General features: G+C 49.6%; 1 pseudogene; it reads left to right on the plus strand.

The window, feature by feature from the left end:
- The first annotated feature begins 3,914 nt into the window (after window positions 1-3,914).
- Window positions 3,915-22,827, plus strand: part of LOC115498604 — an 87,564-nt pseudogene continuing 68,651 nt past the window's right edge.

Raw genomic sequence — 22,827 nt, forward strand, 5'->3', positions numbered from 1 at the left:
GCTCTGTAAGCATGTCACCTGTCAAATCTCCCTTAATGCCCACCCACATAAGAGGTGGGTACTCTTTTCTTCTTAACTGAGGCAGACACAGGTTACCCAACCTGCCCTAAATCTGGAGTCAGTCTGGATATGACAGAAACTCTCGGAAGACAATGACGCAGACAGTTTCAATGAGTCCCCTCACTCTCTCGATTAGGGAAGTGAGAGACGAGGCGGGGGGGCCTTCTAGGCACAGCTACAGAATGGTCGTGGATGGAGAGACCCAGCAGCAGTATTTGAATCAAGTATTTGAGCATTTGAGCTCTGGTCTGCTGGGTTTCTGTAGTAGCTTTTCCTTTCTGATGCACCACATAATGTCCAAATTATTAATGGTATTTCACCAGAATTTGGTACCAACGGGGTTTGCTTCCTCTCCCCGCTGAAGAGAAGCTTATGAACTTCCACAGCCTGAAGCAGTTTCCATTCGACTGGATCCTGAGTCCCTCGCTCCCTGTCCTGCACGTGACCTTCCCACGGGCGCCTGAAAGCTGTGGGTCGGTGATGTTGACAACTTCCGGCCAGGATGCGTGAACGGATTCCCACCGCAATGCACACGGAAAAGTCCTCTGGGGCCTGGAGGGAATCGCCTCGCGCCATAAAGTCTCTTTTTCTAGCTCAGAACAATGTAGAGAGCAATCAAGGTCTGGGGAGAAGGCCATTAGATGCCATCCCTCCAAGGCTGGCGCGAAGGCGTCTGGTCTGACAGCAGCCGGTGTTTATCACGAGTTTCAGGCAAGTCTGGGCTCGTGTGGCCATTTATAGCTCAGGCTGCCAGGGGCCTATTTCTGTGACAGAACAAGGGGTCTCCTGGGACAGAGCAAACCCAAGGGAAGGGATTCCATATGCAAGGATGAGGATAACTGCTGGGCTGTTGGGGGCACGGCCGGGCCGCTAACCCCCCTCTGTCCTCTGGCCTGGCCCCATGAACTTGTTCCGCGCTGAGCCTGGGAAGCAGGTGTGGGCAAGACCAGGAAGAAAAGCCTTCCCCCAAGTCACGGTGAATCGGAGGTACCAACACAGGAAGAACAGGGCTCCCCGAACTGGCGAAGATCCCAGTCTGATCTGATGCACTGGAGACTCCGGAACATTCTACGCAACGGCACTGGCGATCCAGAGGCTTTGTGTTCGCAGCGAAGGCGCCGATGGCAGCCCGGTGCCGACCCAAGGGACGGGACATCCGCAGGAGCTGTGACTGTGATGGGAGGTGCTTTACCAGGTGACCTTGCAGGGGCTTCTGCTGGCCTTTTGGCACGGGCGTAGCATCTGAGGCCCCAGCGGCAGCCACTGTAGGCACTCCCCTATGACAGGAGAAAATGGCGTGGGGTGAGGGGAGAAGCCATGCTCTGTGTACAATTTTCCGTGACCTTGATTTTGACTCCGGGCTTGGGGATACCCACACGCTGTAGTAGTCCAAATCCACAGGTGGAGGGAGCGTTCTTTTCTCCCCTGGCTCCAAGTGAGAGTGGAAACCCCACAAGACCAAGCTAGAGGGACGCTCACACCTCCTAGGGTATCAGCAGGTTCAGGGATCCCTTTCTGGGGGTAACGGGGGTAAGACTAAGACACGTGCATGCCGTCAGCAAGGGCTATAATTTAGCACGCCGGGGGCAGGATAACTTATCGTTCCCCTCCAGCCAGCATTCTTCATGTACCTGTTCAGCATTCCCTTGGGAGAGAGAGCATCGCGTGAGGCATGAGTAAGCAGGTGTCATCGCTGGCAGGCGTCAGCGCCCCTCGTGCGGGTGGGACAATTCTCCACGTTCCCAAAGGCCCCTAGGGGGGCGGTATCACCCTGTCAAGGACCAGCGGCAAACACTGCTGAGCAGAACCAGAAAACTCTGCCAGGTGGACAGGTCTCCCCCTCTACATGGACAGCCTCTTAAACATCTGAAGAGGTCATAGCTTTTGGAGGTTCTCGCCGCCCCCCCCCCCCCAACGTGATGTAGGAAAACACTCCTTCAGTTCATACCGAGTGCGTGCTTCAGTTAAGAGCGGGTCTGGGAAAGTCAAATTTTCTCTGTCTCATCACACTCAGTGCAGCCTCATGAGCCTGGCTGCCCTGGCGGGGCTCCCTTTAATCTAGCTCTGGGGGGTATTGCTCCCGATCAGCCAGAAGGTGCTTTCTGGCTAATTTTCCGCTCGCTTGAATTCTACTTACTGATTTGTGAATCCGCGGGCCTCACCCTCAGGTTTGGTTGAGGACACACGTTTTTAAAGTCATCCGTTAGCCTGTTTCTCCTCTTCTTCCTTCAGTGGTTCCACCGTCGCCCCGTCGATCACCTCTGTATAAAAGAGTTCCCTCGAAGTTCAGCTTCATAAGCCATTGACTATTTGATTTTGTAGGAGATATTGATTTGACATTGATTTTGTAGGAGATATGATTTGATAACTGTTTTTGCTGTACCTACTGCACCAATCGATTCCGAAAACAAGTTTCTAAAGTGAACACATGTCTCTCGATGATTGTCCTCCTTTGGGGGCTCCCCGATACCTGTGTGACAGAGGTCTGAATTCTCTGTCTTGATAGTCAGGCCTTTCGTGACCAAAACCTCACCTCTTTTTCCACCGTCCTCCCCATGATTCCCTCCCATGTACTTTGCCGTGTACCCACACTGAAAGTGATGAACATTCCAGGATGGCAATAAAAACCTCTGAGAGACAGAAACCCAATTATCCAGCAGGATCCTGAACATTGAATTTCCTGATCCATCTGGGAAAACAATGATGTGGTAGTTCTGGCCCAGCTCATAGTACTAAATACTTACCAATTCAACAGGCATCAGACCCAGTGCCCCGTTCACACCATCCGCAGTCTCCTCACGGCTCAGCTCCCTCTTATCACCATAGCAGCCCACGCCCAGTAACAAACAGTGAGGATCTCTGACAAGAGAATGAGGACATACACTTCAGCGTTCGGGGCCCCCTGGGTGGCTCAGTCGGTGAAATGTCCCACTTGGCTCAGGTCACGATCTCACGGTTCGTGGGTTCCAGCCCCGTGTCAGGCTCTGTGCTGACAGTTCAGAGCAGGAGCCTGCTCTGGATTCTGTGTCTTCCTCTCTCTCTCTATGCCCCTCCCTGCTCCTCCTCTCTCTCAAAATAAACATTAAATAAAATTTAAACGTCAGTGTTTGTACTCTACAGGCTCACGTAGCTGCCTAGTTTTTCTCTCCTCAGCCTCTTGTTACGCTGTGATACACAACCTGTAAAAGCCCGTCTGAGTTAGGACAGAGAACACTTCCCTGTCTTCCAGGCTGCCCTTGCTGGAGTCACAGAACCTCCCCAGGCTTAACAAGTGCAAACCTCAGCAAAATATATAACATGAGAGTTTGTAATCATTGGGCAACAGGTAGCACGGAGCAGTAACCTCTGAGAGAAGGGAAAGAAAATAAATGGTCTTACCGTGGCCTCAGTTTATTGCCTGTAGAGTTTCCAGGCTGATGTTCAGAGATGCCGAGTCCGAACAGAGCTTGACATTTTGTCTGAGTGAGTAGACAGAGTTCAAAGTTTAGAGAGGCCAAATTCTAGAATTTTCAGGGCAAAAGACCAGAGAGGAGGGAGTTTCACAGAGAGCTCCAAAATCCGAAGAGGGGCTTGTGGAGTACGTGGATGAGGGCTTATCTGTGTATGTATGCAAGGACACTACCTGAGGCCAGGAAAAAGAACCATCATAAAAGAATGGGGGTGGGGCGCCTGGGTGGCTCAGTAGGTTAAGTGTCTGACTTCAACTCAGGTCACGATCTCACCACGGTCTGTGGGATTGAGCCCTGGGTCAGGCTCTGTGCTGATAGCATGGAGCCTGCTTGGGATTCTCTCCCTCTTCCCCGTCCCCCTCCCCCACTCTCTCTCAAAATAAATAAACTAAGAAGAACAAGACGATGAAGAAGAAGAAGAAGAAGAAGAAGAAGAAGAAGGACAAATGTGGGCAAAAAAAATCAATGGAGATCCCACAAGGCCAGGAATAATTTGTGTTTCCATCAGCCAGGATGGAAAGACCTCATACAGTGGGTATTGAGTAGAGCCTTCAAAAGATATTGCCTTCGTGGTGGGACCAAATTAGCCCTAGATCTGCCCTCACAAAAGATGAAAGCCAGCCTTGAAAGAATTAAATCGCTCCCCAGAACAAACTTCCAACCAATATAGAGAGGTAAACAACATAACCCATAAAATTTGTATGCTTTAGTATACAATAAAAATTATCAGGAATGCAAAGAAGCAGGAACATGTGACCTATAACTACAAGAAAAAAATAATAATATAAATAGTTTTTTTTAACAGACACAGATATGATGGAATTTATGACACAAACAGATAAACATAGGGGAAGGGAAGCAAAAATGAGATAAAAACAGAGAGGGAGACAAAGCATAAAGACAAATACGAAAAACAAACTGAGGGTTACTGGTGGGTGTTGGGATGGACCAAATGGGTGATGGGTATTAAGGAGGGCACTCGTTGGGATGAGCACCGGGTGTTATATGTAAGTGATAAATCACTAAATTCTAGTCCTGAAATCACTATTACACTGTATGTTAACTAACTTGAATTTAAATTTTAAAAAATGATAATAAAAAGACACAGATATTAGAATTAGCCCACAAGGATATTTATCCGACTATTATAAATACACTCTTGGGGCGCCGGGTGGCTCCGTCGGTTTAAGCGTTGACTCTTGACCTTGGCTCAGATATATCTCAGGTTGGTGAGATCCATAGTAGTAGAAATATTTAAAATGAAAGCAAGTAAAAAGATTATAAAAAAAACTGACAAAAGCATCAGTGACGCTGTGAGATCATATCAAGGCTTGAACACATGTATAATTGGAGCTGTATGGGGGGGAAGCAGGGAACCAGAGTGAGAAAGAAAAAAATACTTGACTAAATAATGACCAAAAAGTGTCTACATTTGATGAAAATATAAACCCACAGACAGTTATCTCAACAAACCCCAAGCAAGAGGAACCTGAATAAAATGCCACCAAGGTATATCATAATCAAACTGCTGGAAAACAATGATGAGGAAAAAGTCTTAAAAGCAGGCCAGAGAAGGCCTATTACATAAAGGCCCTGAAGACTGCAGATTTCTTATTAGAGATCACGCAAAGCAGAAGACCACAGAGTGAACGTCGTTCAAACGCTGGAAGAAAAACTGCAAACATAAAATTTCTATACAAATTCTAAACAAAAGGTCTTCCACAAAATGAAAGTAAACTAAGACTTTTTCAGACACGCCAACGTTGAGAGAATTTATCCTCAGCAGACTAGCATCATAAGAAATGTTTAAAGGACTTTTTTAGGCAGAAGGAAAGCGATCCCAGATGGAAATTTGACATTATGCAGAAGAATGAAGAGTGGAAATGGTCAACATGTAGTGTAAACGGAAATATACATTTCCCCCTCATCTTTCACATCTCTTTCAATGATAATGGACTGCTTCAAGCAGACGTGATAACAATGTATTATGGAGTTTATAATATATGTCAGCTTAGAAGCAGGGCAATAATGGAGCACACAGGCCCAGAGGGGAAGTGCACGCATACCATCTTACGGGTCTTAAACCATACACAAAGTGGCATAACATTATTTGCAAGTAGATTTTCAAATAACTTTGAAACGTTCAAGTAACTTTGATAAGTTAGAGATGCGTATTGTAAACCCCAGAGCAACCACTAAGACAAGACAAAACAAAGAGTTATAACGAATAAACTCGTAACAGAGATAAAATAGGATAGGGACATGTTCAAGGTCATCAGTACTTAACATCCATATATCAGGGAGGAACAAACAGCACTCCAGAGAAAACACGGGGACCTGTGTCCACTTATGTAACTGTAGCCAGGTCATGAAATGCAAATGTCCAAGGTATTCTAAGATAAAAGATAATGTCGATGTCAGTGGCACCACCAATCTTAGATAAAGACACAAATGTCGTTAGAGAGTGCCATTATCTGGCACAAAAGGCATCATCCAAAGACACAAAGAGGGCGGCATCCAGGCCGAATCAGTGAGACAGGTGTAAGATATTGACTTCACGTTTTGCCCTTCAGCTGAGGACTCAATCTAATTTTTTTTAATGTTTATTTACTTTTGAGAGAGAGAAAGAGGCAGAGCATGAGCAGGGGAGGGCAGAGAGAAAGAGAGAGAGAGAGAGAGAGAGAGAGAGACAGAATCTGAAGCAGGCTCCAGGCTCTGAGCCATCAGCACAGAGCCTGACGCGAGGCTTGAACTCAAGAACCATGAGATCGTGACCTGAGCCCAAGTTGGACACTTAACCTACCGAGCCTCCCAGGCTCCCTGTTGAGGACTCAATCTAGATCAACCCAATTCCATTTTGAGAATTCTTTTTTTTTTTGTTCCCAAAGATATATCCTCTTTGTTTTGAAGGCAGAGAATTCTTTTTAAAACCTCTATACTATGACGGTCTTGTACTTTCCCAAGTCATATTTTCACATGTTCTTGTCTTTCCTCTGCCTGCAACACCTTTCTATATTGTCTTCCTGGCAAAGTCCCGATCATCCCGTAAGGTTCAGTTAATGAATCGCCTCTCCTGTGATACACTGCCTGCTCTCTGCAGGCGATTGCCACTGGGTTCCCGTAGTGCCTGAAGCACGACTCCAGCTTAGCATTTATCACACAGAACTGTGTTTTCCTATTTATTTCCCCCTGACGAGTAGGTCTCAAACTTTATCATGCACTAGAATTACCTGCAAGGTTGACTGCCACCCCTTTCTCCAGAGTTTCAGATTAAGTCTGGGATGGGGCCCAAGAATGTGCATTTTTTAATCTAAGGGTGGGGTAGAGGCAGCGGGAGGGGGAGAGAGAATCTTAACCAGACTCTAAGCTCAGCACGGAGCCTGACGCGGGGCTCCATCCCACGACCCTGGGATCATGACCCGAGCTAAAATCACAAGTTGAACGTTCAACCGACTGAGCCACCCAAGAATGTGCGTTTGTAACAAGTTTGCAGGTGACTACCTCAATCAAGACAGTATAAAGTGTTTACAAGACACCACCAATGTTTATATTTATCTTTCTATCTCTCACACCTAGTATGGTGCTGGCACAAAGTAGACGCTTTATATACATTTTTGTAGGTGGATCTGAATACATTAATTCATTAAAATACAGTCTACTAGCACCCGTAGAAATCATTATTTGCCAAATAACCCTGCGCGGCAGAGTACCTATGTAAAAAACAACAAAGAAATATTGAAATATTATTATTTACACCTGGTGATATTCCTCTCCCACAAAATAACTTTGAGACCATTTTAAAAGTTAAAGCATCGGGGGCGTCTGGGTGGCTCAGTTGGTTGAGTGTCCAACTTCAGCTCAGGTCATGATCTCACGGTTCGTGAGTTCGAGCCCCGCGTCGGGCTCTGTGCTGACAGCTCAGAGCCTGGAGCCCGCTTCAGATTCTGTGTCCCTCTCTCTCTGCCCCTCCCCTGCTCACGCTCTCTCTCTCTCTCTCTCTCTCTCTCAAAAATAAATGAACATTAAAAAAAATTAAAAACAAGTTAAAACACTGGTAAAACCAGACACTTAAAAATAAAAATTGAATAATAATCATAAAAGCCGTTTCAAGAGGTAGATAAGCAGAACACTGGGGTACATTTCTGAAACCAAAGACAAAAATTACCTCTGTGCTTCAGAACCTGAAGCGAAATGCTGAACACCTTGGGCGGCAAAGAGTTACAAAAAAGAAGTTAAGGGAGAAAATTGTTCCGAGCGCTTTTAATTTATCATCTAAAGGCAGAAAATGGGAGCCCGTGGTGATGTCCTGACATGCCTCTTAGACCTTCCAAAGAGTTTTGAAGAATGCACATCCAATTATTAAACATTATTAAATATATTAAACATTGTTAAGTAGATTAAATATATTACCTCTCATATGCTGAAATTGGCCAGAGTGGTTCCTGTTTTCTACAGCTGCATCCTGTCGGGCGGACGGACACCCACGAGCAGTAAAATATAACCCATATAGCTGTCAGGGTCCCTGGGCTTCAAGAAGCCCACCGCTCCTAGGATCTTACAGTTTTTCCCTGAGGCTGACTGGTGGGCATGGTCCCTAAGGGACTCAACAAAGTTCAGTTTTTGAAACCTTCCTGTAGGGGCCCAAATGGGGCTCTGCCGAGCTATCTCCTTAAATGACATCTTGTTTCTTCTTTAAAAAAAAAAAATTTTTTTTTATAACGTTTATTATTTTGAGACAGAGAGAGACAGAGCATGAGCAGGGGAGGGTCAGAGAGAGGGAGACACAGAATCCAAAGCAGGATCCAGGCTCCGAGCTGTCAGCACAGAGCCCGACGCGGGGCTCGAACTCACGGACCGCGAGATCGTGACCTGGCTGAAGTTGGACGCTTAACCAACTGCGCCACCCAGGTGCCCCAACATCTTGTTTTTTCTAACCACAAATAGTATGTGGTAGAAAACACGCTATCATGGACAATTATTTCTGTTAACCCCGTTCACAGGTGAGACCACTGAAGCTGAGAGCGGTTAGTGACGACTCCATCGTCTCAAAGTCGGTGCTTCTCCGAGTCAAGGGGGGCCCGTTGCTGTGGCCTCAGCTGTAACCCTGTAACCCAGTGTCTCTAGAAACTGTCAGCTCCAACTGGGTTTCAACAGCATCGTATTTCTTGATCTAAGAACGCTGCCTATCTATTTTTGTGTCTATATTTGCAAGCTTGACAAATGCCAGCATAAAAAAGAAAACACCCCGGGGCGCCTGGGTGGCTCAGTCGGTTAAGCGGCCGACTTCAGCTCAGGTCACGATCTCGCGGTCCGTGAGTTCGAGCCCCGAGTCAGGCTCTGGGCTGATGGCTCAGAGCCTGGAGCCTGCTTCCAATTCTGTGTCTCCCTCTCTCTTGCCCTCCCCCGTTCATGCTCTGTCTCTCTCTGTCTCAAAAGTAAATAAACATTAAAAAAAAATTAAAAAAAAAAGGTTTAAAAAAAAACACCCATAAAGAGAAGTATATTTTTGAGAGGGGAAAAGAAAATACTAATCAGGGCAGAGACCGAACTTGGTAAATTTTCAATAGTGGCTCTAAATACAGTATTAAACTGCTCGGCTCCTTTGAGAACAATCCTGTGCTGGGACACGGAGAAAACCCTGTTTACCATCTGCGATGCTCTCGCACAGGCATCTTAGGAAGTGTCACTTTTTAACAAAAGCGTCGTCATCAATATCAGGTCAGGAGAAGTAACGGGTCATTAACTCTAGCTTTCAAAGAGACTGTGGAATTTTTGCCTCTGATACTCTACTCATAAGTGAATGGATATTAGAAAGTAGAACCAAGCATTTACTTAAAGGTTGTGTGTTTCCCATTTCGTATAAGATAGGCGCGGTATTTGGGCCTTTCTATCGTGGTTCTGTTAAGGACAAAGAACAGATCCTTTCGTCTCCTCCCGTGAAAGCAGACCTCATGCGCAGAAGCAAGCTCGGCAGCCTGGTTGGGTAAATCCAGGTTGTTCCCTGTGGCTCAGCCTGGGCCACCTCCCCAGTGATTAATGAAACTCTGCAGGGAACCAGCTCTGGGTCAGCTGGGTTGAACATTTCAGGACACAATCAATTTTCTTTGTCACTTTCTCTGGTTTATCTGATCACGGTCTCTTTCCTCTCCAAATTTCACTTTACACAATAACCAGGCTGGAGATTCGATCATTTATCCCTCACACCCTCTGCGGTAACTTTTATTCTGTAGTCTGTGATCCGGGTCATCGGTCCCCCTAGAACCCCTCGCTGTGTGATCTGTGAACTAATCGTCCTGGGAATGCTTGAAGCCATACTTCTAGAAAGCCCGGGAGGGTAGTGGTGGAGGTCAGCGGGAGGGCGTTCAGACCTAGACCGCGCTCGTATTTCCTTTGGCAAATAAACAGTTTGTTCTCTCATGAATAGCTATTCTAGATTGAGGGCCTTGTAGATTCTAGGCCCGCTTCATATATAATGCTGCCTTAAAAGTATTACCCAAGAGCCCTGCAAGGGAGCTGTTATCCTGATTTTTACGGCAAAGAAATTTGAGGCTTAGTGAGGGGAAGCAATCCGCCCAGGGTCATTCAAGTCTGCTGTTCTCTTGGCTGTTTGTCCCTGCTCCTAGGGTTCGTGGGCCTAGAGGCTGGGTTCCCGTGGAGTCTCCTTCTCCCGGCCCCATTGCCCCCTCCCAATGTCAATGCAAACGGAAGATCCGGGACTCATGCCTCCCCTTGGCGTCTACGGCCCTCTAGCTTCTCTGTGCACTCCTTTCCTCTCAGCCACATGAGAAGCTTCCTGAAGGCAGGGACCCCTGGCGTCCAAGGACTCGGGGCGCATGCCGGGTGCTTGATGGCCAGAGTGCTCAGCCACCTGCGTATGCTTTTGTACCCAGAGACTGACTTCAGTACATGTACGTGCTCCCAAGGTGAATTTTAATCTCATTTATGTTTTGATCTTCTCTTGTTTCAAAAGTTGCTTTCGTCCCTTCCTGAGGTTTTGTGTTCTCTTTCTGGAGATCACCATGAACCTGCTCTCCTCAGCCCGCCCTAGGTTACCTCTGAGGGGAAACTCCGAGCCCAACAAGAGTGTCTAAACATTCATGCAGCTGCCGGACCGCAGGTCTCTGTCTCTGTCTGGCTTCTGCTCAAGGGGCCACCGTAGCCCGGACAGAAGAAGGGCCCAGGGTCAGTTACAAAGCGCTGTGAATCTCCTAGGCTGCTGAGACAAAGGACCATGAGACTGGAGGCCTTAAACAATGGAAATTTACTGTCTCACAGCTCTGGAGGCTGGATGTCAAGGTCAAGGTGTTAGCAGGGCCCTGCTCCCTCTGAAGGCTCCGGGCCTCTCTCCTGGCTTCTGCTTCTGCAACCTTCATGTGTGGTGGCCTGTGTGCCTAGCTCTGTGTCCAAATTTCCCTTTTATTATGGACACCGGGGGGGAGCCCTGGGTGGCTCAGGAGGCTAAGTGCCTAACTCTTGATTTCAGTTCAGGCCATGATCTCACGGTTCACGAGATCAAGCCCCGCATTGGGCTCTGAGCTGGTGGCACAGAGCCTGCTTGGATTCTCTGTCTCTCTGTCTCTCTGTTTCTCTCTGCCCCTCCCTACCTCAAAATAAGTGAATAAACATTAAAAAAAAAAAAACCCAGATACCGGTTACACAGCATTCGGGGCCACCCCACTCCCGTGTGATCTCATCTTATACATCTATAATGGGTTTATCTCCAAAGAAGGTCCCATTCTGAGGTGCCGGGGGCTAGGAATTCAACATAGTAAGTTTGGAGGGGCACAATTCTACCCATAACAAAGTCCACGTCTAGAGAGGACACTTTTTGAGTCCAGTGGTGAAAGCAAACTAGGGGTCAGGGGATGACATGGGCCAGGGAGATGGTTCAGGAATCAGGTGAACTTTCCAGAAGCCCCCCAGGACTCTTTCTCCGCGGCACTGGCTTCTTCGGGACATAGCAAGATTTTAAAGAGGCAGAGAAGGGTCAAATACAGTCCTCCTGAAGGCCCGGGGTGCGCGGGCTGGCCTTGAAGTGTTCCTTCAGGTCGACGTCATTTAACACGCATGCTACGTGCCGGGAGCTCGGTCCGCTGTTTCTGCCCCCGAAAAGCTCACAGTTTTGTGGTTCAAAGAGGCAACACTCTTATCGAGTTCAAAAACAGTTGCATTATTTTTCTAACCACACGTACGTCTCGAGCTAGACAAAAAGCTAAAAAGCAGTGAAACCATCAGCTGGGTGCTAACATCGCAGAACAAAATGTGTGAGCCTTCTGTGGGTTTCAGAACAAAGAGCAGGGGGCTAATAGGGGAAAGAGCGAGCGGGCAGGGGCCGCCTAGACATGGGAAGCGGCTCTTGGGGTCCCTCTCCACAGACCATCTTACATTTAAAGAAATGCCTCTGTGCCTAGGCCCTGCAGATGCAAGTTTATGTGTCGCCTGAGGTTCAAGGCAGGGGCCTCTGCTCCAAGCTGCTCGAAGGTACAATCGTCAGCTTGGAGGAATTTACACAATACAGTCTCCAAAATGCAGTTGAGTCGAATACAGTGCGTCTTGTTGGGAAAAGCGTGGATTTGGGAGGCAGACACCTCCGCCTCCGGCCTGCCATCACCCCGCCACGGCACCACCTGGCTGGGGAGGCCGAGCCTGCTGCTTCTTGGTGACAGAATGGGGACCACATAAGGACTTCCTGGAATTACGATGACTCGAGAAGATCGTACATTAAAGACCCTCGCCCAGTCCCAGCACGTGGCAGCCACTTACCAAAATGTTCCCTGGGTTTGTACTCACAGATGCATCCGTCTCTGTTGGGGTTTCCCAAGGGTGATGGGCCGGAGCTGGGAAATGGGGGCCCAGGGCAGGAGACTGGCCAACGAGGGGTGCGGACGCGCAGAAGCGGAGCCACAGGGAACCTCCACGTGAGCAGCCCAGCAGCAGCATCGGAACCACGGTCAGAGCGAGGCCGTGAAGGCAGGGAGGCTGTGACAGGCAGGTGCGTCTGTTTCCAAAACCCCTTTTGAGTCCGTCTGTTTCTAGCCACCCCGCTGCCACCGTCTGAGGTCTGGGCACCCGGGATCCCCCAAAGGCCCGCTAACTCATTTCCCCACCTCCCCCGCCTCGGTCCATCTGGGCTCGGTCCTCCTGGGCCCACAGCCCTCACGACCGCTCACTGCCCTCAACATCAAGCCACGCTTCCTCCCGTGGCTTTCAGTGCTTGCTGGATCTGATCCCTCACATCCCGCCAGCTGGCCTCCTTGCTGACAACCGTCTCGAAGACGCTCAGCGCCCCCACCTTACTTTGTACCCGGTGCTCTCCGGGCCTTTGCACGTCCTGGTTCCCACGTTTAGAACACTCCTACCCCTCAGCCTGTTTCCTGGTGCCTCCTATTTGCCTTTTCGACTCCTGATCATACATGCTTCTTCCTCTGGGAAGTCCTCCTGGCCTACCTGCCCGGGCCCAGACCGAGCCGCTAACCACTCGCGTCTCCAAGTTGCGTGAAGACACTTCACACAGTAGAGGGCACGCGGCGGCATTCGACAAACGTTGGCTGAATAAGTGGTTCGTGGCAGAGGAGCTGAAGGCTCACTGGCAGATAACGCTGAAATAATTTACTAGAAGCTCTCACCGAGGTTTTTCCCACAGGATTCCGGCAGGAAACCGATGGCTCCAAAAAGACAGGGTGATCTAGACGAGTGTGACCAAGGGATTTTTTTTTATAAAGGTATAGACAGGTCAAGGAATCCAACAAGGGAGGCAAACACCTGCCCTGGGACTAAGGACAGCGGGAAGTCACTACCTCCTCGGGCCTGAGCGGACAAAGGAGGAGAAGGAAGTTACGGAAACTCAGAGCTGTGAGTCGGGGAGAGGCTTGCAGCGTATTGAGCTGGGGCCTCTTGGCAAAGGAATGTAGCACTGCCCGCCAGGGGTCTCCCTCTACCTCCTCCTCTCAGTCGTGCCTCCATTGGCCAAGTCCAACGGGTAGCCAAGGACAAGGACCCTGTCAATGTGGTCGTAGACCTGTGGGCTCCACGCAGAGCAGAGAAAGATCGTGGGTGATTGTCGGGAGAAAAGAAATCTCCAGTTGTTCTAATAACTTACCTAATAGCTGTCCTAAGCTTTTATAGGTAAAGGATTCCACCTGCTGTTGTTAACGTGTCTATCCTTTGGAACGGAATGATGTCAACCAGCCAGTTGAGCACAGATTCAGGAGAAATGATTTTTTTTAACATTTTATTTATTTCTGAGACAGAGAGAGACAGAGCATGAACAGGGGAGGGGCAGAGAGAGAAGGAGACCAGAATCCGAAACGGCTCCAGGCTCTGAGCCATCAGCCCGAGCCCAATGCGGGCTCAAACTCATGGACCGCGAGATCGTGACCTGAGCCGAAGTCGGACGCTTAAACCGACTGAGCCGCCCAAGCGCTCCAAAAGACTAAGGTGTTTTTAAACTGAGTTCTATCTTGGACTCAGTGTCTTATTTGTAATTTAAACAAAAGTTGACTTCAATTTATTTTCAGTTTAAAAAACCTGCTTTGAGGTTTGTCCCATCCCTGAGATGCAACGCAGCTTCCACGTGCAAGGTGAATTTTTGCCCCCGCCAGATGGGCTCAGAATCTGAGCAAAAGGGCCTTTTGCCTGCACCGAGAGGCATCTCTTCGTGGGGCGTGGCACATCTCAACAGGACAAGGTGTGCAATTTCCCGCCCGTCTTGCCATCGGTCATGGCAATTAGATGTCAGACCCAGAGAGAGCTTGCAGTCTGACGATTAATGTCACTGGAAGATGTCGGTCTGGAGGTCAGGACTCTTCCTGCTTGAACAGACGCCTGCTTTCTTCACTTGCGAATCCATAATAGTTTCCCTGTCTGCTGACCCTGGCGTGCTGGGATAATTCCAAAAGTCAGACAGCATGCAAAGGCTCACTGTGCGTACTAAGTTCTCACAGCGCCGTCTGCTTTGTCTGTGTTTGGGTGCCTTGGTTGTTAGCTCAGAAGAGCTAACAGTTAAGGTTGCAGGGGCCAGAGGCTACCCAGGCATTATCGCATCTAATGGAAACCTAATATCCCAGCAGAACCAGAAGAACCACAGCGAAAGACTTTGGCATTTGCCACCTCCTGGACTCCTCAGCAAGCTCACGGTTCTCTCCTTGGGGACTCGAGCTTTGAAATAGCAACACGTTTGGGTGAGTAGCGCCTGCTCTGTTTCGGGGCTGCTTTCGTAGACCGCAGACACCTCTGGTGGGGCGGGTCACAGCTGCCCTCGCTGGGAGATGCGTGCCTCGTGTGTGCGTGCTCTGGACTGCAAGTTTGCGTCTCCCCAAAGTCACAGGTCGAAGCCCTGATCCCCAGTGTGATGGTGTTAATAAGTGGGTTTTTTTTGTGAGATAAGGAGGTCATGAGACTGGAGTCCTCACGAGGGGATCGGTGCCTTTAGAAGAAAAGACCCGAGAGAGATGATCTCTCCCTTCCCGATGGGGGGACATGGCAAGATGGCGGCCATCCGCATGCAAACACTGTGAGAAATAAATGTGTGTTGTTTGAGCCAGCCAGTGTGTGGTATCTTGTTAAAGCAGCTTGAACTGACTAGAACAGTGGGTATGTGGGGTACATATATGATGGACATTAGGTTCAATTTTTTTTTCTAAGACTCCTCGAGTGAATTCGTTTGCATCTGCTTTGCTACCCTACGACCCTACAGAAGCTGTGCGTGTCCAGGAGAGCGGGCCCAAACATGCGTTCATGTTGGATCATCTAGTCCCCTGTTGGCTTTTCATTCCAAATGGGGCCTGTGGAAGAAAAACTCTGCATAAAGAAATGTAGGGAGCAAAGCTGGGGAAGGGAGGGGGAGGGAGAGAAGGGGGTTGTGTCGGGGCGCCCACGTTGCCAGGGGCGAAAGGTCCCATTGTGCATCGGTTGCAAAGAGAGGCCAAGGCCACATGCATAGAGGTCTAGAGCAAGGTGGATTGTTACAGACGCAGAACAAGAGGGTGCAGTGAGCTTGGTCTCCCAACCGACGGGGCAAGTCCAGGAAACTGAGGGGCAGTGGTGTTTGGTGTCGGGACCTACAGAGGTGCATGGGGAGAGCGGGCACCGGCAGAACCTGGGGAGCTCACAGCAGTGTCTCTGCTGGGCTGGGGCTCCTTTTGAAGCCCCTCCCATCTGAAACTAACCCAGCATGAGACAGAACTGGAAAGGGTGGGGGCGACGTGGCGTTGGGTCCTTGAAACTGGACTCCATCCCAGTTCTACACGGAACAGCTATGACGACAGCAGTTACCGATCTTTCCTGAACTTCCCATTTCTTCGTCTGTAAGACAGCCTTCCTCAAAACCTTCGGCAAGGGCCAAAGGTGACCTCACAGTAGGTTCTCAGTAAATGGTAGCAGTTGCCATTATCAGTGCAGGAGTCCGTGAGCTGAGGAGGGTAGATTTTCCAGAATCCACAAGTGTTTGCTCATGCAAAAAAAAAAAAAAAAAAAAAAAAAAAAAAGTATAAAGGCTTCCAGTCGTATGTTCCGGTGACATTATTATAAAGCATTGCCGTGTCTGGGGGGCTGTGACCTCAAGCATGACTAAGCCCCAGGCTTCCCTGGGGGAGCTCCACAGGCATGGGGAGGGTCCTGGGGGCACAGGGAAACGCCCCGCTCCTTCCCTGTCCCCAGAGTCGGGCAGAGTCTGGAGAGATAGGACAAGAAAGGCTATAATAGCCAAGCAAATCAATAAGCAATGCACCCAATTAAAAATGGTTTTAATTATCTGAGCTGCCTGGCCACCAGACACTCCAGTCAAACAGAGTAAATGTAATTTTCTTTAACCACCACCCTCCCCTAAGGTCAAAAGTGTTTACACATCATCTCTACATGCCTCCAGAAAACGCATCTCAGATCGCACGGGTCTGTCCCTGTCAATGCAGCACGCTGCTTGGTCTTATCCTGGGTCTTAGGGAAGCTCCGATTCTAGGGCAGTGGGGTTTCTGAGATGCCTTCTGTGGTGCCTTTAAGCCCACCCAGGTTTCTAGTCCTGTAAGTATGGGCGGTGATGGTTTCCCACGCTTGAAAGCTCCCCCCTATCTGGCTCTTGAGAGTGAGAACCATGCCTCTCCATGTTTCCGTGGGGCAGGCCAAGGTGGTGCCGCTCTCAGACCTGGGCGAGAGGGGCCCCTGCCATGTGGCCTGCTTCAGAGGGCCCTGCGTGTCACAAACCTAGGGACAATCAACTCCTAAAGAACATGACACCTCTGTCCACTCAAGACCCAGTGCTCCCCCAAACCCAACCCCCATTCAGGCCCCAGCAAGACACTTTGCTCTCGTGTCCCAGGGCACAAATACTGAGCAGATTCGCATGCTGACGCCAGAGAAGGACAGTTTCCTCAGAGTTGGGGAAGCTTCTAGAGAAGAGAAGGTTAATTAATGAACTTGGCCAATCCTTCCTCTTCGCATAAATACAATCGATTCCTGCACAGCAAAATCTCATCTCCCAGGGGTGCTGATGCCCATGTCCTGGCTTCTCCTCACATTCTGATTGCTGGCTCCAGGCCACATGCTGGTCTAGCACGGCGTTCACCGTAGAGGCTGTGCAGGTTCCCAGCAGGAACATTTTGCACTCTGGAACTCTCCTAGGGCTCTCAAAGGTGTATAACGCATAGGCGCAAAGTCAACATGCGCCATCTAATGGCACTGAGTCTCAACCTTGGCAATGAGATGGACCTTGAATGCTGGATTGTAAATGGCTTTATTTTTAATATAGAATAGGGTTTAATCACTGTTTCGAAAATATAAATGAGAGTTTGCAGTTTTATTTAAGTCATTTTGACTTACGCTTTTGATATTCATGAGTTGTAACCTATTGCTTTTAAAATTCCTAGATGACTTTGCATACTTGAGGGGGGAAAATGAGTGTTTGAAGACACAAACTAATTTGAATTTACATTTTCTTATGAACTGACATTCAGATTCCAGACACTTTAAAAATTTTTTTTAATGTTTATTTTTTGAGAGAGAGAGAGAGGCAGAGTGCGAGCGAGGGAGATGCAAAGAGAGGGAGACACAGAATCCAAGCAGGTTTCCAGGCTCCAAGCTGTCAGCACAGAGCCCGACGCGGGGCTTGAACTCATGGATCACGAGATCGTGACCTGAGCTGAAGTCGGACACTCAACCGACTGAACCACCAGCGCCCCTTAAATTCCAGACACTTTAAATACAATTCTATATATTTTTTCAGTCCTTGGAGTGAATCATTGCACATGAGTGCAGTTGAGATTGAAGTAAGTAAAGTAGGTAAAGAAATACAAAAATCGGGGCACCTGGGTGGCTCAGTTGGTTAAGCGTCTAACTTGGGCTCAGGTCGTGATCTCACGCTTCACGGGTTCGAGCCCCATATCGAGCTCTGCGCTAACAGCTCAGAGCCTACTTTGGGTCCTCTGTCTCCCTCTCTCTCTGCCTCTCTCCCTCTCAAAATTAAATAAACATTATAAAAAAAAAGAAGAAATACAAAAATAGAGCTCAAAAAAAAAGATAAAAATAGAAAATCTACAATCCGCTAAAATTTTTAAAAACTGGAACCAATGAAATTTAGCAGACCTCTGGTGAGCCTGCCTCACATCAATCTACAAACAGTCTATAACCAATTCTTTATTTAATAAAGATGTAATTACTAATCAAAAGCAACAAGACTGTAAATAGGCTTTCATTTCCACTCTTGGTAGGGCCAATAAATGTTCATGGTGGCCCTGGATGCTTAGATTCTCTTATTTTTATTTTTTTTTTATTTTTTTTATTTTTGGGACAGAGAGAGACAGAGCATGAACGGGGGAGGGGCAGAGAGAGAGGGAGACACAGAATCGGAAACAGGCTCCAGGCTCTGAGCCATCAGCCCAGAGCCTGACGCGGGCTCGAACTCCCGGACCGCGAGATCGTGACCTGGCTGAAGTTGGACGCTTAACCGACTGCGCCACCCAGGCGCCCCTCTTATTTTTTTTTTAATTAATTACTTTATTTGAGAGAGAGCATGGGGGAGGGGCAGCGAGAGAGAGGGAGAGAGAGAATTTTAAGCAGGCTCTGCGAGGTCCGACTCGAGCTCGATGACCTGAGCCAAAGTCAAGAGCTGGACACTCAACGAGCTGAGCCACCCAGGCGCCCCCCCCCCCAGCTGCTTAGATTCTTATCAGCAAGTCTGTCCCTGCTGGGGGGGGGTCCATGGGCATAGCAACCCATGTTCTGACCCTGGGACTTAACCAGGTCACCAGGCCACCAGGCCACCACCCATTGGACCAAATCCTCCCTCGGACAGTTTCAGTTCAAGCCTTACAGAGACTCGTTGGCCAATAGAACACTCCGGTAAGGAACAAGAATGTAATATATAGTCTCAACGTTTTCTGGCACAGTGGCTTGCATGAAACAGGCCTTAATAATGCTTTTTAAACTTTCCTGGAAATCACCACCAGGCGGGCGATTTGCCCACTTGCACTCCATGGGCAGGCGGGACCACCCACCCCACTCTTTACATAAATGTACATGGAACGCCATTGTGGCAGGCGCTGAAAGGGACCGGAGGTGAAGACGAGGCCCTCGACTTCATGGGGTGTGGTTAGTGGAGAAGGCAGATGTGATTCAAAGAATCAGGCAAGGCGACCGAAGAGAAAATGTGCGACTGTTCATCCCAGAGAGACCCATAGCGAGAGCCACCTGGAGGAGGGAGCAGGTGGTGATGGCAACCTCCGGCTGTCCCCAAGAACCTGACCTTCTTTATCCCTCTCTCCTCCTTTCTGATTGTCGCTCTCAAGGCTGGTCTGCCTTCTCCCCTCTCCTTCCCTCTGTAAGTCACCCCCGTGGTTTTCTGTGGAGCAAACGTGAAATTCTTATTAAGAAGTGTCAGTACTCAAATAAATGGAAATTCAGAGGGGGGAGATCGTATCACAGAAGCTTAGGTTAAAAAACAATAATAATAATCACGATGAATGTCCCTGTCCTCAGAGAAATTGGCTTGTGTCTCAGGGTATGAGAAGTGGCTGCCTGGGGAATCAGGGGTGTAAATGCGCTTTCCTGCGAGTTTAGTCGGTGCTGTAAAAAAAACCAAGCTGTGAGAAGACAGAAAAACTCGGGGGTTGGAGCTGCAGATGGGTGGAAGTCTCACTGATTCTTATAGAAATAGAGCATTTAAAATTAGCTTGCTATAAAAATAATCAGGGAGGTGGCGTTGATTTACTATCTATATTCCCCACTGCTCGATTCAATTTCTGTTTTGAGAAATCCATCCCGTTTCCAGTTTCCCCCAAAGACTCAGTCCCAGCACTGGGCCTCAGGGACAAAGGCCGCTGTAGCTTGTGGGGGGTCTAGGGACCCTCGGACCTGGCGCCTCTGAGCCTGGCCTCCTGACCTCTGAGTCTCCCTGATGTCTGTGCCTGTCCAGGCAAAATTCTGAGTTTCCTCCCTCCAGGCATCTTGTTACATTCCCAGAGAAGTCCAGATGCCCTCGAGCCTTTTTATTTCATTATATTTTATTTATCTCCCCACCCCCCACCCCAAGACCAACTCCTACAGCCAGGCCCAGGTCTGGATCATCAAGAGCTAGGGAGATAAATATTTCAGTACAGTTGACGGGGAGGGGCTCAGGCCAGAAGGCCAATGGCCTTCCCGTAATCATGATCCCTTGTGTTTATAAAGTAATGTCGTGGGGTGGGATGCCTGGGTGGCTCAGTCGGTTAAAGTAATGTCGTGGGTATAAATTTGTTCCAAGAAGTGTGAACTACAAGAAATGTTTGAGTCCTTCGTTCCTGGTCATCCCACACCTGGCCCAGCCCCCACCACGGGGGCCGTGACAGAGCAGACCCTGGTCACCAGGGGAACAAGAGGCTCTGCTGTCCTTTGAAGAAGTCCCTGCCCTTCCTCTGTGACTCTTGCCCGTGGCCTTGGGTACTGGCCAGGAAGGAAGGCTTGCTCAGGATCAGTGCTGAGGCTCTGGTCCCCTCGGGGGCCAGCAGCCACTGCCCCGAGGGTCCGACCACCCCCAGGGGGGCGCCCCTGCAGCAGAACGCAGACCCCGCTTCACCCCCCCCCCCTCCCCCAGCCTTGGAAAACCCCTACCGTCCTGTCACAGGGCCTCTGCCCCTCACAACCTTCAGAGGCTTCTTTCTCTGCGTTTATAAAGCCAAACTTAAAAAGAAAAGAAACAAAAACAAAACCTAATGCCCACTCTAAATGCCCACATAGAGATGCCCAACTCCAAATCCAATGCAAAAGAATGAAGTTGGGGCAAGGGAAGAAGGCAGAGCCCAGGGTTTCCCTCCGGGGTGCCGAGGGCGAGGCTTTGCGCCCTGTTGGAGCCCCCATGACAACTTCAGTTAAGCTCAGGCATTGACTGAGTGAGACGCGGTCCCGAGGATACATCCTGCCTTGGCCCCTGTCACCCACCACCCAGTCACAGTCCCTCCAGAGGGGCCTCGCCATGCCATGCGTCCCAGGGGGGTTCCTCAGGACCCTGGCCCTGGGGGTGGGAGTGGGTGCCTTCTGCATGGTGGGGGGGGGTGTCCTCAGACAGTCCTAGGGACCCCGCAGGGCCAGGAGGGGCTCCGGGGAACCAACGCGGGGCTTCCCTGGCCGAGCCTTGGCTCAAGCTTCGAGGTAAATGGCATCTGCCTTCTGCGGGGTCCAAGCAGATTGTTGATGAAAATACCAGGGAGTAGCGGACTTCAGAATGTTTTGTTTCTTCCCTAGAGGGAGCCGAGGGGTGTGTGTGTTTCTCCCCTAGCGGGGTGATGGGGTGTGTGTCTAGCTCTAGAGAGGAAGTGGGGGAGGGCCTGTTATGCCCAGGGCTTCGGGGTGAATAATCCGTAACCACTGCCCTCAAGGATTGCCAGTGTGGCGAGGGTACCCCCGGCACTCAGGACAGGTGCACCAGGGCACAGAGGGCCTGGGGCAGGGGAGATGACAGGCCATGCCCGCCTCTGTCAGATGTCCAAATGGGGCGGAAGACGGGGCCCAGCTGTAGGGTCACACTCAAGCCCATGTCAAGAAACACCGAGTTGGTCGTTGGCCAGGTACTTAATAAAAGTCAGCCGACGGGTAAGCAAATAACAAGCCTCACAGCTGAGCAGAGGCTGGGCCTCGTCCTAAGTTCCTTCCAACAGCCCCAGGGAGTGGGATCCAGCCCTGGATTGCCTAAGTGATTCGGTGAATGAGGGAATAAGGCCCAGGAGCCCATGTCGGGGGGCCAGGCAGGCGGCTCACAAACAACCCCAAGGGAAGACCATTCTTTTCTTTTTCTTTCCCCTTTCAGTTTACGTTATTTCATCCTGTGTTTATTACGGTGATGGAATTCTTGCACGGAGTCGTGAAGATCCCCAAAAACAAGACTTACAGGTTGAGAGCCAAGGCTTTGCGGATGGTGAACAGGCAAGCAAAGATAAGAGGTCGGAGGCGGGATGGACTTTGCATCAGCCCGTGGTCTGGGAAATCATGAAGGCCGTCATTCACGTAAGTCGCGATGGTGTGGCGGTCGGGTCAATAATAATATTATTGCCGTTGATAATCAGAAAGGAATGCTGTGGATGGGCTCGAGGACATCTTGGGGTCCGAGATGGCCTCCCAGGTGCATGAAACCTGGACGTCTGGCCCAACATCTGACTCCGAGAGAGAGAGAGAGAGAGAGAGAGAGGGCAGACGCACCCCAGGGGTCCCAACAGGCCCCAGAGGAAAGATGTAGAATAGACCGCAGGAAGCACGTGGCCAATAGCACTTCTCCCGTGGAAGTTTCTGACCTGGGCTTTTCTTTCCCAAGGCTGAGTCAGAGCTTAGGCTAGAGGGCAGGAGACTTCCCACATCCTCGCTTTCTATCTGAATGTGTCTCTTAATGCTAGAACGTTCTTCCAACGCCTGACCGTGAGCGCTTAGAGAACGGGGGCCGAGGAACACAAATCCAATTTTGATTTCGACTGGCAAAATGGCGGGGAAAGCATTTAATCTCCCTGGGCCCAAGCGGACCCACATAACAAGGCAGAGAAAATCATAGTCACCAACAGTCTTTTCCAGGAGAACACCCTGAATTTGCGTGGAAGAGGTGTGTTGTCAGGTGCGAGACTTCAAGAAACTCTGTTCCAGGAAATTGCCTCCGAAAGCGAAGGGGTCTGGTTACTGGCAGCCGAGCTGTTTATGAAGCTGGGAGAGCACCTAGGTACGCCAACACCTAAGACATGTTTGGGGGGCAGGGGAAAAAATCTGGCTGGGAGAGAGCCCGGGACCTCCGCCACTCCCACCACCCCTCCCAAAGGACATGGCTTATGGGGAAATTTTGTATGGAGTGTTCTGGGATGTTGGAGCGAAGTCCTCC

The sequence above is a fragment of the Lynx canadensis genome, chromosome A1 (assembly GCF_007474595.2).
Source record: "Lynx canadensis isolate LIC74 chromosome A1, mLynCan4.pri.v2, whole genome shotgun sequence".
Lineage (NCBI taxonomy): Eukaryota > Metazoa > Chordata > Mammalia > Carnivora > Felidae > Lynx > Lynx canadensis.